The sequence below is a fragment of the Quercus robur genome, chromosome 7 (genome assembly GCF_932294415.1).
Source record: "Quercus robur chromosome 7, dhQueRobu3.1, whole genome shotgun sequence".
NCBI lineage: Eukaryota > Viridiplantae > Streptophyta > Magnoliopsida > Fagales > Fagaceae > Quercus > Quercus robur.
In genome coordinates, this window is record NC_065540.1 from 42,756,832 (window position 1) to 42,770,850 (window position 14,019).

A 14,019-nucleotide genomic window follows, 5' to 3' on the forward strand; every position below is an offset into this window, starting at 1 on the left:
TAGGTTCTAAAGTGTAGGACTTTATGTATTTAGAACTCTAATTTGTATTGTTGGCAAACCATGATTAAAACAATGTGTTTAGAAGTGTTTAAAGCTAGCTCAAAGTTGTATGTCAATGTAAAGTTGGAATCGAGTGTAAAGTAGAAAGCAGTGTGGCTTTCGGCCTGGCTCGATCGATCGAAGCTTAGGCTCGACCGATCGAACGTCGAGCAGATTGCTTTTCTGCAGACTTTTCCAACTCAGCCCTAGTTGTTTTGAAATGTTTTTAGGGTTTCTTATTTGTCCTAAGTATAAAAGGCAAACCCTAACCACGTTTTAGTGTTGCTCATATTGCGGTTTGTGTAAATCTCTTGTGAGATCTAGAGGAGTTTTCCTTTACACAAACTTAGGGTTTTCAAGGAGGAGATATTCTCTACACCTCGATGATCAAAACAGTTGCTGCCATTAAAGCTTAAAGAATACACAAGCGGGGGTGCTTGTAGCTGGTGGGAATCCAAGAAAGAAGGAGTCCGTGGATTCGGAGCTTGCACGTGGTCGTGTCAGTAAGTTCTACTGGTTGGTAGCATTAGGAAGTCGAGCGGGCGTGCTTGTAAGTCCTTTTGTATGAACTTCGATTCTTTCTGATAGTGGATTCAAGTTTACCTTGAGGATAGCTAGGTTAAATCCTCCCCAGGTTTTTACCAGTTTGGTTTCCTGGGTGATCATATCGTGTGTTATTTATTTTCCGCTGCTTTGCATGATTTGATCTTTATTATTGTGATAACCTATACTTGTTTAATTGGACTAAGTAACAACTTGGCTAATTACCTAGGTTTAATTAATTGTGTAAGGGGTCTAAAAACTGTCATTATAAATAAGGTACATATATTTCTTTTGTTCTTAATTTATATTTCAAATATATTGAAATATGATGTTAATATTTATTTATCATTTTTGTTAAATTATTGTAGAATCAATGGATGAGAGTTTTTGTTGAGAAGAGTTCAATGAATGATCAAAAATGTCTATAAGAATATAGTGTTCAAGAAATTATAAATAAGGTACATATATTTCTTTTGTTCTTAATTTATTTTTCAAATATATTGAAATATGATGTTAATATTTATTTATCATTTTTGTTAAATTATTGTAGAATCAATGGATGAGAATTTTGTTGCAAGTGAGATTCACCAATTAGTTCCAATGAGTTGTTTTGACTTAAATGAATTACCTCAAGAAGGTATACTATTTTATTCTATTTTTTTATTTATAGTTTATATTTCATTTATAGTTGAATATGATGTTGATTTTTTTTTTTTTTAATTCTTGTTACAACATATAACAAATGAATGGTATTGTAATTGCAAGTGAGATTCATCAAAGTGTTTCAAGGAATTGTGTTGACTTAAATGAGCTTCCAAATGATGGAGAAAATAATGACATTTGTGGGGAGGAATTAGTGGTTTGGAATGAATATCCAATGGAAGAAATAGGAGTCATTGAAGAAAATGAAGATATTAATTCAATAGAAAATGAGTTTGAACATTTTGTTCGTCAATGTTTTCTTAGTGAAGAAGAGGCTTTCATTTTCTATAAAAATTATGCAAATCGATATGGTTTTACAATTCGAAAAGGTCGTTTTGTCACAAAAAATTGAGAAAGTGTAAGACGTGATTTCTTTTGTCACCGAGAAGGTAGACAACAATTAAAAAGAGTGGATTCATCTAAGGAGCAACGAAATAGGATATCTACAAGATGTGAATGCAAAGTTCATCTAAGAATCACATTGCGAAAGTCATTTGACATTTTTCCACGAGAATGGCATATCACTAAGTTTGTTATAGATCACAATCATGAATTGTTGTCCCCTTCGGAAGTAAGATTTCTTCCGGCCAATCGAGTTATCACTAAAGAAGATAAAGATCGCATTCTCTTGTTGAAAAAGGGTGGACTTTCGATTAGGCAAATAATACGTATTATGGAGCTTGAGAAAGGTGTGAAGCATGGAGATCTTCCATTTTTTATAAGAGATATCCATAACCTTTATGTGAAAATGAGAAGAATGCATGCAATGAATGATGCTATGGGTCTCTTACAATTGTGCAAAGTTGCTAAGGAAAAGAATTCTAAATTTCAATATGCATATACAATTGATGAAGAGAGTAGGTTGGAGCATATTTTTTGGGCGCCTACTCCTTGTTTTGATTGGTACCAAAAATATAGAGATGTGGTTGTTTTTTATACTACGTACAAAGCAAATGCATATGACATGCCTTTTGGTATTTTTGTTGGTATCAATAATCATGGGAAGACAATTCTCTTTGGTTGTGCACTTCTTCGAAATGAAACAACTAGTGCATTTCAATGGTTAATGAAGGTACGTAAATTATTTAATTATCTTGTAAGCTTATGCAATTATTTTTCGATTTTATTTGATTAATTAGTAGTTTAATAGTATATATCCTACTATATTTTTTCATGTTCTAATAACTTTGTATTTGATTAATAGACTTTTGCAAATTTAATGAAGAAGTCACCTAAGGCAATTTTAACAAACCAAGATCCATGGATTATAGAGGCAATATCAAAAGAATTGTCATCCACAAAACATGTTTTTTGTATATGGCACATTACTGCTAAATTTAGTGGTTGGTTTACAGCAATTCTTCGTAGTCAATATTCAAATTGGTGTATGGATTTCTACAAGCTATATAAGTTAGACTCATGTGAAGAATTTGAGCATCAATGGTCTCAAGTAATGGCAAAATATGACATGCTTACTAACAAGCATGTAAGTGGTTTATATCAAATCAAGCATTTTTGGGTACCATGTTACCTTCGTGACTATTTTTTTGGGGGAATGACAACAACCGGAAGATCCGAAAGTATAAATGCATTTATCAAACGGTTTGTTAGTTCCCACATAAACTTGACGCAATTTATTGAACAAGTAAGTCATTATTTATTGTTGCTTCCTTTTATTGTAGAATTTGATTTATTTTTTTATTTGTTAATATTTGTAGTCTTTATGTGTCTTTAAATTATTTACAATTTGTAATTTTAGGTTGACCTTGCCATTGAAGATATTGAGCAAACACAATCACATGATACAATGTTGGAGAAATATAGAGGTTCTTCTTTAAGAACATTGTCACCAATAGAACAACAAGCACATAGTGTGTTGACACCCTATGCTTTCAAGATTTTTCAAGAGGAGTTTGGAAGAGCCACACAATACTCGGTGCTTCAAGAAAACGGTATTGAGTTTGTGTTGCAATATTATGAAGAAAAAACTAGTCAAAAGCACTTAGTCTTATGGGATGGTGAGAAGACTAGTTGTAGTTGCAAGAATTTTGAATTTTGGGGTATACTTTGTCGTCACACACTTAGTGTATTCATTCACAAAGATTGTTACCAAATTCCATCTTTGTATCTTCCACCACGTTGGTGTCGCGAAACATCATTAGGTGGAAAAGAATTGATAGTGTTGAGTGATGAAAATTTAGTGGACAAGGAAAATATGGTTGATGCTAATGCTAATGCTAATGATGCTATTGATGGAGATTGTTTTGTTCATTGTCCTCCGCTCTCAAAAACAAAAGGTCGCCCAAAGCAAAAAAGAATGAAAGGTGGAAAAGAATTGGGAAAGCAAAAGAGAACTATTGGGTTTTGTAAGCATGTTGGCCATAACATCTCTACATGTCCGGAGAAGGAGAAGGAGAAGGAAAACTCAACTTCCTCAAATGGTGCAAAGAGAATGAAAAATTGTACTTCAATAGATATGGGATTGAACCCAATATTTTATTTGAAATGTTAGGTCTTTTGCTTAAAAAATCACCAATATGATGTTTGTCAACTTTTTATTTTTGTCGGTGTTATGTTATCATTTTGACGATATTATGCCAATGAATATCATGCATTCTTGAAAAAATAGAAAATTTTTCCATAGAAATAATAGTGTTTTACTAAAATTGAAATCTAATGTCCCATATCATATCATGTATCATGACACTTTTTCAATCCAAAGCAAACCGGTCTTCTTACCACATTTAAAACACAAAATAGCGAGATACTATTTTTAAACTTAAAATAATTTTAAAAATTACTATTTATGTTTTATTGTCTTTGGACACTAAATCTCTAACACCTCTAACCCACTACTAATCAATAAAATATTTTTATTTCTTTCATTTTGGATTTTATTATTTTTACTATTTAAATAAAATAAATGGCAACTCCATGTAAGAGTGTAAGACCCTAAATATATGGGGAAATATAACGGGGCACGAACACAACCCTACTAATTCACGCAGGTTTGTCCCAACAAAAAGTTGGTGGACTGAGGGTGGGGCCTCTCACATACTTACTATGATAAGACTAGTGGTATAGGACTAGGAAAAAAAATGCAATGACTCAAGCTCATGCCATCACATATACAAATAGAAATTGTAGACTCAAAAGGAATTGGTCATTGTTGCAAGAAACAAGATTTTATTGTCTTAATACTTATTGACCTCATATCATCTTGAAAGGTTACAAGCATAGAGGTTATAAGAAGAAAATGTAGTGCCAATGTATATTTGTCAAAATTCACACTCAATAAAAACTTGAAATTTAAAGATTTTATTGATGTGATCTTTATTTTTCCTAGAGTTTTAAAAATTTGATTTTACCTCTTGAAGATGTATATTGTTTACATCAGTAGCCTCTTCACGTGATAGACTAAAAATGATGTGAATAATAGACACAATTGATACTTATAATAAATTTCATTATAATTAAAACAATTAAATACTTCAAAAATTTCACAAATACTTATAAAAAGTTGCATTGTTACCATTATTTAATCATTAAATTTAGATAATTGTTTGTAGCAAGAAGCCAAAGAGTCAGTTTAGCCAAAAAAAAAAAGCAACCAAGAGTAAAAAAAAAAGTTATCACGGTACTGTGTAAGCCTTTACAGAAAAAAAAGAAAAAAGAAAAAAAGTTGTGTGGCTCTTTTTTTACCACGTATCCACGTGAGGACAACATTACTTTTCAGAAATTGTTGTGTAAGGGAACTTGTTTCAGCCAAGGGAGAACTTGTTTCAGAAAGTCTTGTTTCAGCCAAGGTAGAACTTGGTCTTCAGAGGTAAATGTTTCTTCTATCTTAGTTTCACTACAGTTTTTTTTTTTTTTTTCTTTCCTTCATTTTCTCTCAGATCCCATCTCTTTCTCTGTATTTTTTCTTTCTTTCTTTCATTCCCTCAACAGACAAAGACCACTGAAATCAAAGAGAACTCAAGCACGAAATGGGGATGGCTTCAAGGAACACCCGATCATGAACCACACCTGGCTGACGCACCCATTTCAAGACCCCTCTTGTCGTCGGCAACAGATAGTTGTTCAGCTTTGAAGTTCCGGCGCCGAGATTCACAAGTATTTAAAACCCATATTGATTTCTTTTTTATAAATATTAAAGTCATAATTTTTTTATTGATTATATGTTCTGGTTTTGTTCCAGGAACATCTGAAATTTGTATGTGTAATTTTTGTAAGAGGATTTTTTTTTAATGAGAATTTTGGTAGAAGTTGTTTGGTTGTAGAGTGTTGTTTTCGGCTAGCTTGTTTCAGGTGTGTAACTTGTGATTCAACTTTCGAGGAGGAGGGAGAGAAAAAATGAGTGAAGGGTAGTTTAGTCTTTTTGGAAAAATATAATTTGTCAAATGCTTTGTTCTTGTTCCCATAAAAAGTCTTTTACTGTCATGGGAAAAAGCAAAACAAAACCAATAAAATAATTCCTTATATGTACGGTTAACGTGTGCCCTTAGGGCACACGTTAACCGGACCCTATTTTTAACTTAGCTGTAAATTATGTTGTGACAAAACAGACAATGAACAAGAAGATTATATGGCCCTAAAAGGGACTCAAATCACACTCATCATGAAAATGGTGAAGCAAACAGGGGGATTGAAACAAATTTTCTATCAAAATGGAATTAAATCAGACATATATTTAATGGCAAACACTAAGAACAAAACCAGAAGTAAAGAAAAAAGAAAATACCTGAATAGCAACAGTGGATCTATAGGTTTAGTGGTATGTGAGAAAGAATGAGAAAGATGATGAGTGATATATAATTGGCGGTAATGACTAAGAAAGACATGGTGATCATGCTCATCATGGGACTTCAAAATCCGTAATGTTAGGTGTTTTTTTTTTTTTTAATACATATCATGAGTTATTGTGACAAAAAATTTTTGATTATTACCTAAATATTTCATATTAAGGGGGAAAAACACACACACACACAACCAATTAAAATATGAGGAAAAAAAAACTCACTTTAAACTCAAAATTTAAATATGATACCAATTTTCTGAAATACCAAAAAAAGAATTTTGATTCCCATTTTCCCTCCAAATATAATTTTTGGTCCATCCCTAACCCATTTTCCCTCCAAAAACAAACAATCCTTTCTCTCAAACATTTCTAAACCGTTGTCAAAAGCAAAAAAAAAAAATAATAAATAATAAATAAATAAAAAAGACAAAAGCCATCTGGGCTGCATTGAGTAGGAAGACGAGAAGAGATTATGCACAATTTTCCCTCCAAATATAATTTTTGGCCCATCCCTAACCCATTTTCCCTCCAAAAATAGACAATCCTTTCTCTCAAACATTTCTACACCGCTGTCAAAAGCAATAAATAAAAAATAAATAAAAAAAGACAGAAGCCATTTGGGTTGCATTGAGGAGGAAGACAAGAAGAGATTATGCGCAAATCCGCTCCAATTTTGTGCAAATCCACCTCTTGCCCTTGCTGTTTGCATGGCTCTAAGTGGTAAAAATAAAAAGAAAATTAAAAGAGAAGAGCTTTACAAACTTGGGCAGCAAAATGAAGAAGAAGATAGGTAGAGAATATAAACTATACTGCTTGAATCTTGAGATTTATAGACTTAAGGAGCAAAGATGAGACGTGGGAACTTAAATAATTCTTTGAGAATATAAACTATAATGCTTACTAGCTGTATTAGCCTATAGCTACTATTACTAGCCTATATAGCTACTATTTTTTTCTTTTACATAAAAAGTCAGAACTAAAAATTGGATGCAATGACCAAGGTGGACTATATATGATATAGCCTGTAGCTACTATAAACTATGATGGGACGTCTCAAAGACGCTGCCCCCATTGAATGCAATGACCAAGGTGGACTCTTGAGCAAGAGACTAAAAAAGAGATTTTTTTGATCTAAAAACTGGAAGAAGAACTGAATAAGTAAAAATTGAGAAGCTGATTAACGTGTCTGAGTGGAAAACTTAAAAAGCTAAGTTGGGAGAAGTGAAAAAACAATAAAAGCAGACGGTCATTTTTTTGGTTTTGTCACCCTCTTTGACTAATTAGTTTTTTAAAAATATATTTAATACCATTTTACTAACCAAGGCAAATCGCCATGTCACTAGTAACTATCTTATCTACCGATTCTAATTGATATTTTGTCGTTTTGTTTAACTTTTTAATAAAAGTTAAAAATCCTTTACTTTATTTTTTATTTTTTTAACTTATAAACTTGTAAGTGTTGTAACATGTATTTGTAAAGATTCATAATAAAATATACAGGCTTCTATCAATAATTAAATCTATAAATATGAAAGTGTGTATATATATATATACACACACACTTTCAAATTCATGAATATATAATTTTTTTTAAATAGCGGTAATTCTGAAACGATACACTGATATTGACTAGTATCGAAATATTTCGTTTCTTTGACTAAACCAAAATGGTTTCTGGTACGGTATTGACTCCCTTGCTCTTGAGGCATACAAGATTGTAGTACAAAGCTATTGTTCCATGGATAATGAATTAAACTCTAGGAAGAATAAGTAAAAGTGTGTCCTCACATGACCTACTAATACACTTTTGCCAATCACAATTCGCCATGCGGTAAGTTATGGCACAAAATTATGCCCATTTATATGGTCCTAGCATAATTCCAAAATAATATCAAATGTCTATATGGATAAATTATAAAGAGAGAAGTGGAAGAGTCCCAAAACGTGTGGAGGAGAAACAACTAGAGAAAGAGTTTTCGGATTTCCATCCACAAATTTCTAATTTTTTAATCATTTTTTACTCCCAACGTGTCCATCACAACGTGTCCATCAATGTATCATTTACCATTTCTTTTTTAACGTTGTCTTGTCTTGTCTCATGGTCTTTTCTTTCACTTCTTTTTTTTTTAATTATATATATAACTTATAAGCTCATTAGATTAGATATAAACTAACTAGTTACTTTTTGCTGAATATAAACTAACTAGTTAATATTATCATTTATAAAGATGCATAACATATTATATGGATTTTTACCAAAAATTAAATTTATAAACATTCAAATAATATATATACTATTAGATTCATTAATATTATAATTATATAATTTTTTTTTTTTAAATAGCGGTAATTCCGAAACAGTACACTAGTATTTATCGATACCGAAATATTTCATTCCTTTTGTCAAATCGAAATAGTCTTTGATATGGTAATTAACTCCCTTGGATTTGACACATACGGGCTACATGCCATTGGCAATGGGTAAAAGTCACTGTTCACTCACCTACTAGTATATTCCCTTTAAAAATTAATTTTGAAAATTAGTATTTTTTTTATGAAAAATATAATTTTAAAGGTAGTATTTTGAACTAATACTCCTGTCACTTTCATATGTGATCTTGGGAAAAGCATAACTTTAAAGGAAGTACTTTGGGGAACATAATTTTAATCGAATGGTCAAATTATGAGAACAAGGATAACCGAATATTCATGGGGCCACATGGCATGTGAAATTCATATTCAAATCTTGATCATTGGAAATGAAGAGTATGGTGTTTGTGAAATTTGAGACCAAGTGAATGGTCAGATTGAGAGAACATGGCCATACATGTACACAACACATGTCCACCACGCGCCATCCTTAGATTTAAAATCTAACCATTGGATTCGAAAAGTGTAATGAAAGGTTAATTCTGGTAAATTATGGTCACAATCAAACGGTTGGATTTAAAGAAATGCGCAATCAAAGTTTAGTTAAAGATGGTCAAACCCGGTCAAACTTAATAGATGATTCCGAGACCACCGGATTTGGTGAAATTCATATTCGAATCTTGATCATTGGGATTGAAGAGTATGGTGACATATTAGTGTTGCTAAAATTTGAGAACAATTGGATGATCAGATTGAGAGAACATAGCCATACAGATACCACAACACATGTCCATCACGCACCATCCTTAGATTTGAAATCTAACCGTTGGATTTGAAGAGTGTAATGAAAGGTTAATTCTAGTAAATTATGGTCACAATCAAACGGTTGGATTTAGAGAAAGGCACGGTCAATGTTTAGTTAAAGTTGGTCAAACCCGGTCAAACTTAATAGATAGTCCCGAGACCACTAGACTTGGTGAAATTCATATTCGAATCTTGATTATTGGGATTGAAGAGTATGGTGAGATACTGGTGTTGGTGAAATTTGAAAACAATTGGATGGTCAGATTGAGATAACATAGTCATACAGGTACACAACACATGTCCATCACGCGCCATCCTTAGATTTGAAATCTAACCATTGGATTTGAAGAGTGTAATGAAAGGTTAATTCTAGCAAATTATGGTCAGAATAAATGGTTGGATTTAGAGAAATGCACAGTAAAAATTTAGTTAAAGTTGGTCAAACCCCGATCAAACTTAATAGATGGTCTCGAGACCACTGGACTTGGTGAAATTCATATTTGAATCTTGATCATTGAGATTGAAGAGTATGGTGACATATTGGTGCTGGTGAAATTTGAGAATAATTGGATGGTCAGATTGAGAGAACATAGCCATATAGGTACATAACACATGTCCATCACGCACCATCTTTAGGTTTGAAATCTAACCGTTGGATTCAAAGAGTGTAATGAAAGGTTAATTTTAGTAAATTATTGTCACAATCGAACGGTTGGATTTAGAGAAAGGCGCAGTCAAAATGTAGTTAAAGTTTATCAAACTCGGTTAAACTTAATAGATGGTCCTGTGACCACTGGACTTGGTGAAATTCATATTCAAATCTTGATCATTAAGATTAAAGAGTATGGTGACATATTGGTGTTGGTGAAATTTGGGACCAATTGGATGATCAGATTGAGAGAACATAGTCATACAGATACACAACACATGTCCATCTCACGCCATACTTAGATTTGAAATCTAACCGTTGGATTTGAAGAGTGTAATGAAAGGTTAATTCTAGTAAATTATGGTCACAATCAAACTGTTAGATTTAGAGAAAGACACAGTTAAAGTTTAGTTAAAGTTGGTCAAACCCAATCAAACTTAATTGATGATCTCAAGACCACTAGGCTTTGTGAAATTAGGTTCAATGGGAAAGTTTTCAGTGGATTATTGGGTATTGGAGTAGGTTTTAGAAAATGTTAATAAAGAAATAATTTTGAAAGATGATGAACATCATATTAACATTGACTTAGATAAAGTTGATTGGGCAAAATGATGAACAAATTTATTATTTTGGTTCATATATCATATATTATCACCTCTGATTTTAATTAATTTGAATATGTATGTTATAAATATATTTTAATTTGATTTATTTACTTACTTTTGGTAAATATTATTACATAATTGATGATTGAATTGGTTATTAGTTGAATATATTTTGAATTTATAATAAATATACCTTTCATAAATTTATAATGAATTTATTAGTTTGGTAAATATTGACTAATACCTTTCTTATGACACATGATACAGAAAAATCAAAAATTGATTCACAATACGATTCACATTTTAATAACTATGAGAATTAGTCAGTATTTTGAGTGGAATAAGAACTTTCTCAATTTTTATTATTTTATCTATTTCGAGTTTCAAATGGGTAACATTATTATTTAAAAGTATTTTGAAGCAACAAGCCCTCCGTTGTCTCATTTTTTTCTTCTGCTTTTTTTTAATGGATTTGAAAGTTTTAAATTACTTTGGAGGCTTCAAGTTTATTTTGGTCATTATATAAGCTTGGGGGTATTTTAGTCATTTTAATGAGGTTAATGGTATTTTAATCATTTCAAACATTTTAAAGGAATTTATGTCATTTTAAATATTTTAAGAGGCATTTGGAGGATTTGATAAAAAAATAAAAAAAATCATACTATATCAAAATTGTTTTGGCCACATATTAGTGATGACAATCTTTGTCTTCATTAAAAGATCCCTTATAGTGACGACCTAATTCGTTGCTAATATAAAATCTGCTTCACTCCAATAATTCCCACCACCTTTTGAAAGTGAAGATTTTACCCTCTATTATATTTAGGTAAATATATTTGCAACGACATGTTGTGTTATCGCTATTAGCCTTCTAATAGCGAACACCAATGTCTCATCGCTGATAAATAAAGCATATATATAATATATTTACTATATATTTTTGGCCACATATTTGTGACGAAACATAAGATCGTCACTAAAGATGATTATTAGCGATGATAGATGTCGTCATTAAAATAAACCTTATTTTAGCAACGTAAATATCATCACAATAAAATTTATTGTCGTTGCTAAAAGTTTCCCTCCGTTTTCCAAAAGTAAATAAAATTCCCTCCATAGCGTTAGCGACGACTTATTAGTGACTACCTTAGTGTCATCGCTACAATACACTTATTAGCGATGACCATATATTTTCGTTGCTAATGTATGCCTAATAGTGACAACTTTTTGGTTGTTGCTAAAACATTGGTCGCAAAAGACCAAAATTCTTGTAGTTACTAAGCATATATCTTCAAGCTTAGTGTGGGTTGGGCTTTTCTCCAGATACTAGGACTAGAAATCCAACCATGTTTGATAGATGGACTAAGCACGAGGCAAGCTTAGGAAAGAGATAGTTTTTGGGCCGAATATACAAAACAAGGGCCTAGCTTTTTTAATGGGCTCAGGTGGTCATTTCCTACTGCAAAATAGCAACAGCAGAAATTTTCAATCACACTGACACTGCCCTCAACGCTATTGCTTTTAAATTTATTGGAATTTTTTTTTTTAATCATAAAAATTTCCATTTTTATACTTCTTCTAAGTGACATTCTCATTGTACTCTCATGTGATTAAACCTAAAACAATCAAACCTCATGTGATTAAACCTAAAACAATCAAACCACACTTAAGATTATAAATGAGCTAAGTATTAAAAGTTCAAAATTGTTCATTTTATTTTATTTTGAATATGAGTTAAGCTCAAGCTCATCACCAAAAAAAACTTGATGTTCAAACTTGATTTATTTTCAAGCCAAACAAGTTTTAGTTTGTTCATGAGTTACTTGATTAGCTTATTTTTTTCCGATATATATTATACACCACAACTACATTTTTTACTCTTTTGCATATACATGCTATAAATTAATAGGTAAATTATAGATGGAATTATATTGTTTGAGTTAATTAAATAGTATGATTTTTGTTTATGAGCTTAAAAAAATGGATTCAACAATCTAGTATTGTTAAGTATTATATATAATTTTACTACAAAATTGACTATTTATATTATCAATAATTTGATATCTTATAAACTTATTTATAAACTTATACAATTTAACCTTCAGTCCATATATAATTATATTTAAAATATCTAAATGTATAAGGATATATAATATAATATATACTTTAATCAAGTCTCATACTCAAAAACTTGTTCATGAACATATTATTGTGTTTGTGCTCAATTTGTTTAATATTCAAGCTAAAATTAGGCTTGAGCTTGGCTTATTTACTAAACTATTCTATAACAAGTGAGATGCACGGGAAAATAACATAATAAGATTTATTCTTTTGTTCAATTTTTTATAAAAATGAAATACTAATTATTATTGTGTTTGCATATAAGACTATATATTCTAGCAGTACACATTTATTATGATTGGGTTTATATATGTAACTAAATATTTAAATTCAATTAAAAACATATATTAAAATAAAGACATGTAATATTGTGATATCTCAAAAGATTACATGGCACAATATTATGAGGTCAACCAAAAGTCGAAATCAACTCAGTTTATTTACATCCCTAACCCCCATCAATCTACTAAAATCACAGCTCTTTTTCCTTCTCTTTTGTCTAAGTCCCTATCTCATCATCTTTCCCTCTCTCATTTTCTTATGGCCAAAAGACTCCCCTTTTGCTCTCATATTATCTATTTTCCAATTTTTTTCTTCTTGCCCAATCCTCTTTATTTATTTATTTATTTTTCTTGGCCTCCATCTTTGCTACCCAAGACTGAGGATTTTTAGAGGGGTCACGGGTGAGCATTTTTTTCTTTTTTTGGCTTAACTTTTTTATGGGTCTTGAATGGTTTTGTTTGATGGTCATGTGGAAATATGTGTTTCTAGGGCCGGTATTATTTGGTGCAAGTAATGTTAGGGAGTTATGTAAGCTAGGTGCTTGGTAGATTGAGTGAAGGGCAAAATAGGAATTTCACTTGGAAGGGAGGGTAAAAGTGGAAATCTCATTTTTTTTTTTTTTAATTATAATTTAATGATTACAACAGGAAATAAGAAATATGAACCTTGGATATCATTGATACCAAAGTACCAACTTGATGAGGATAAAATTATGCTGGCCAGCGTGACGGTACATAACTGACAAGAGCGACGGTGAAGACCTAAAAAGGGTGACGGCACATACTTAACAAAGGCGACGGTGAATGCCTTGCAAGGGTGACGAGACGGTCTTGCCGTCAGCATACCTTCAAGGCTGACGGTGACCTAAGGCAAAAGAACACATAAAGCCGAACATCCTGAAAGGTCACGGGATAAGTGTAGACTGACGGGATAACATAGACTGACGGCGTCAGTCTATGAAACGCCTATTCTACACGTTTACATGTACAAATAAATAACTTGCTCCCCACGTTTCATGGAACCTAAGGACTCCTATATAGAAAGGATCCCGTAAAATACGCCCAAGAAGACTCCGATAAGGAAAAGACTTCTACTCCAAGGAAAAG

At 31.6% G+C, this 14,019-nt stretch overlaps 1 long non-coding RNA gene and 1 pseudogene across 1 annotated transcript; both read left to right on the forward strand.

Annotated features, from left to right (window-relative positions):
- The first annotated feature begins 1,324 nt into the window (after positions 1 to 1,324).
- Positions 1,325 to 3,796, forward strand: LOC126691435 (protein FAR1-RELATED SEQUENCE 11-like; annotated as a pseudogene).
- Positions 3,797 to 4,934: 1,138 nt separating this feature from the next.
- On the forward strand, positions 4,935 to 5,549 carry LOC126690922 (uncharacterized). The gene is made up of 2 exons (XR_007644775.1): positions 4,935 to 5,110; positions 5,233 to 5,549. It is a non-coding gene; the product is annotated as an uncharacterized LOC126690922 (long non-coding RNA).
- The last annotated feature ends 8,470 nt before the right edge of the window (positions 5,550 to 14,019 follow it).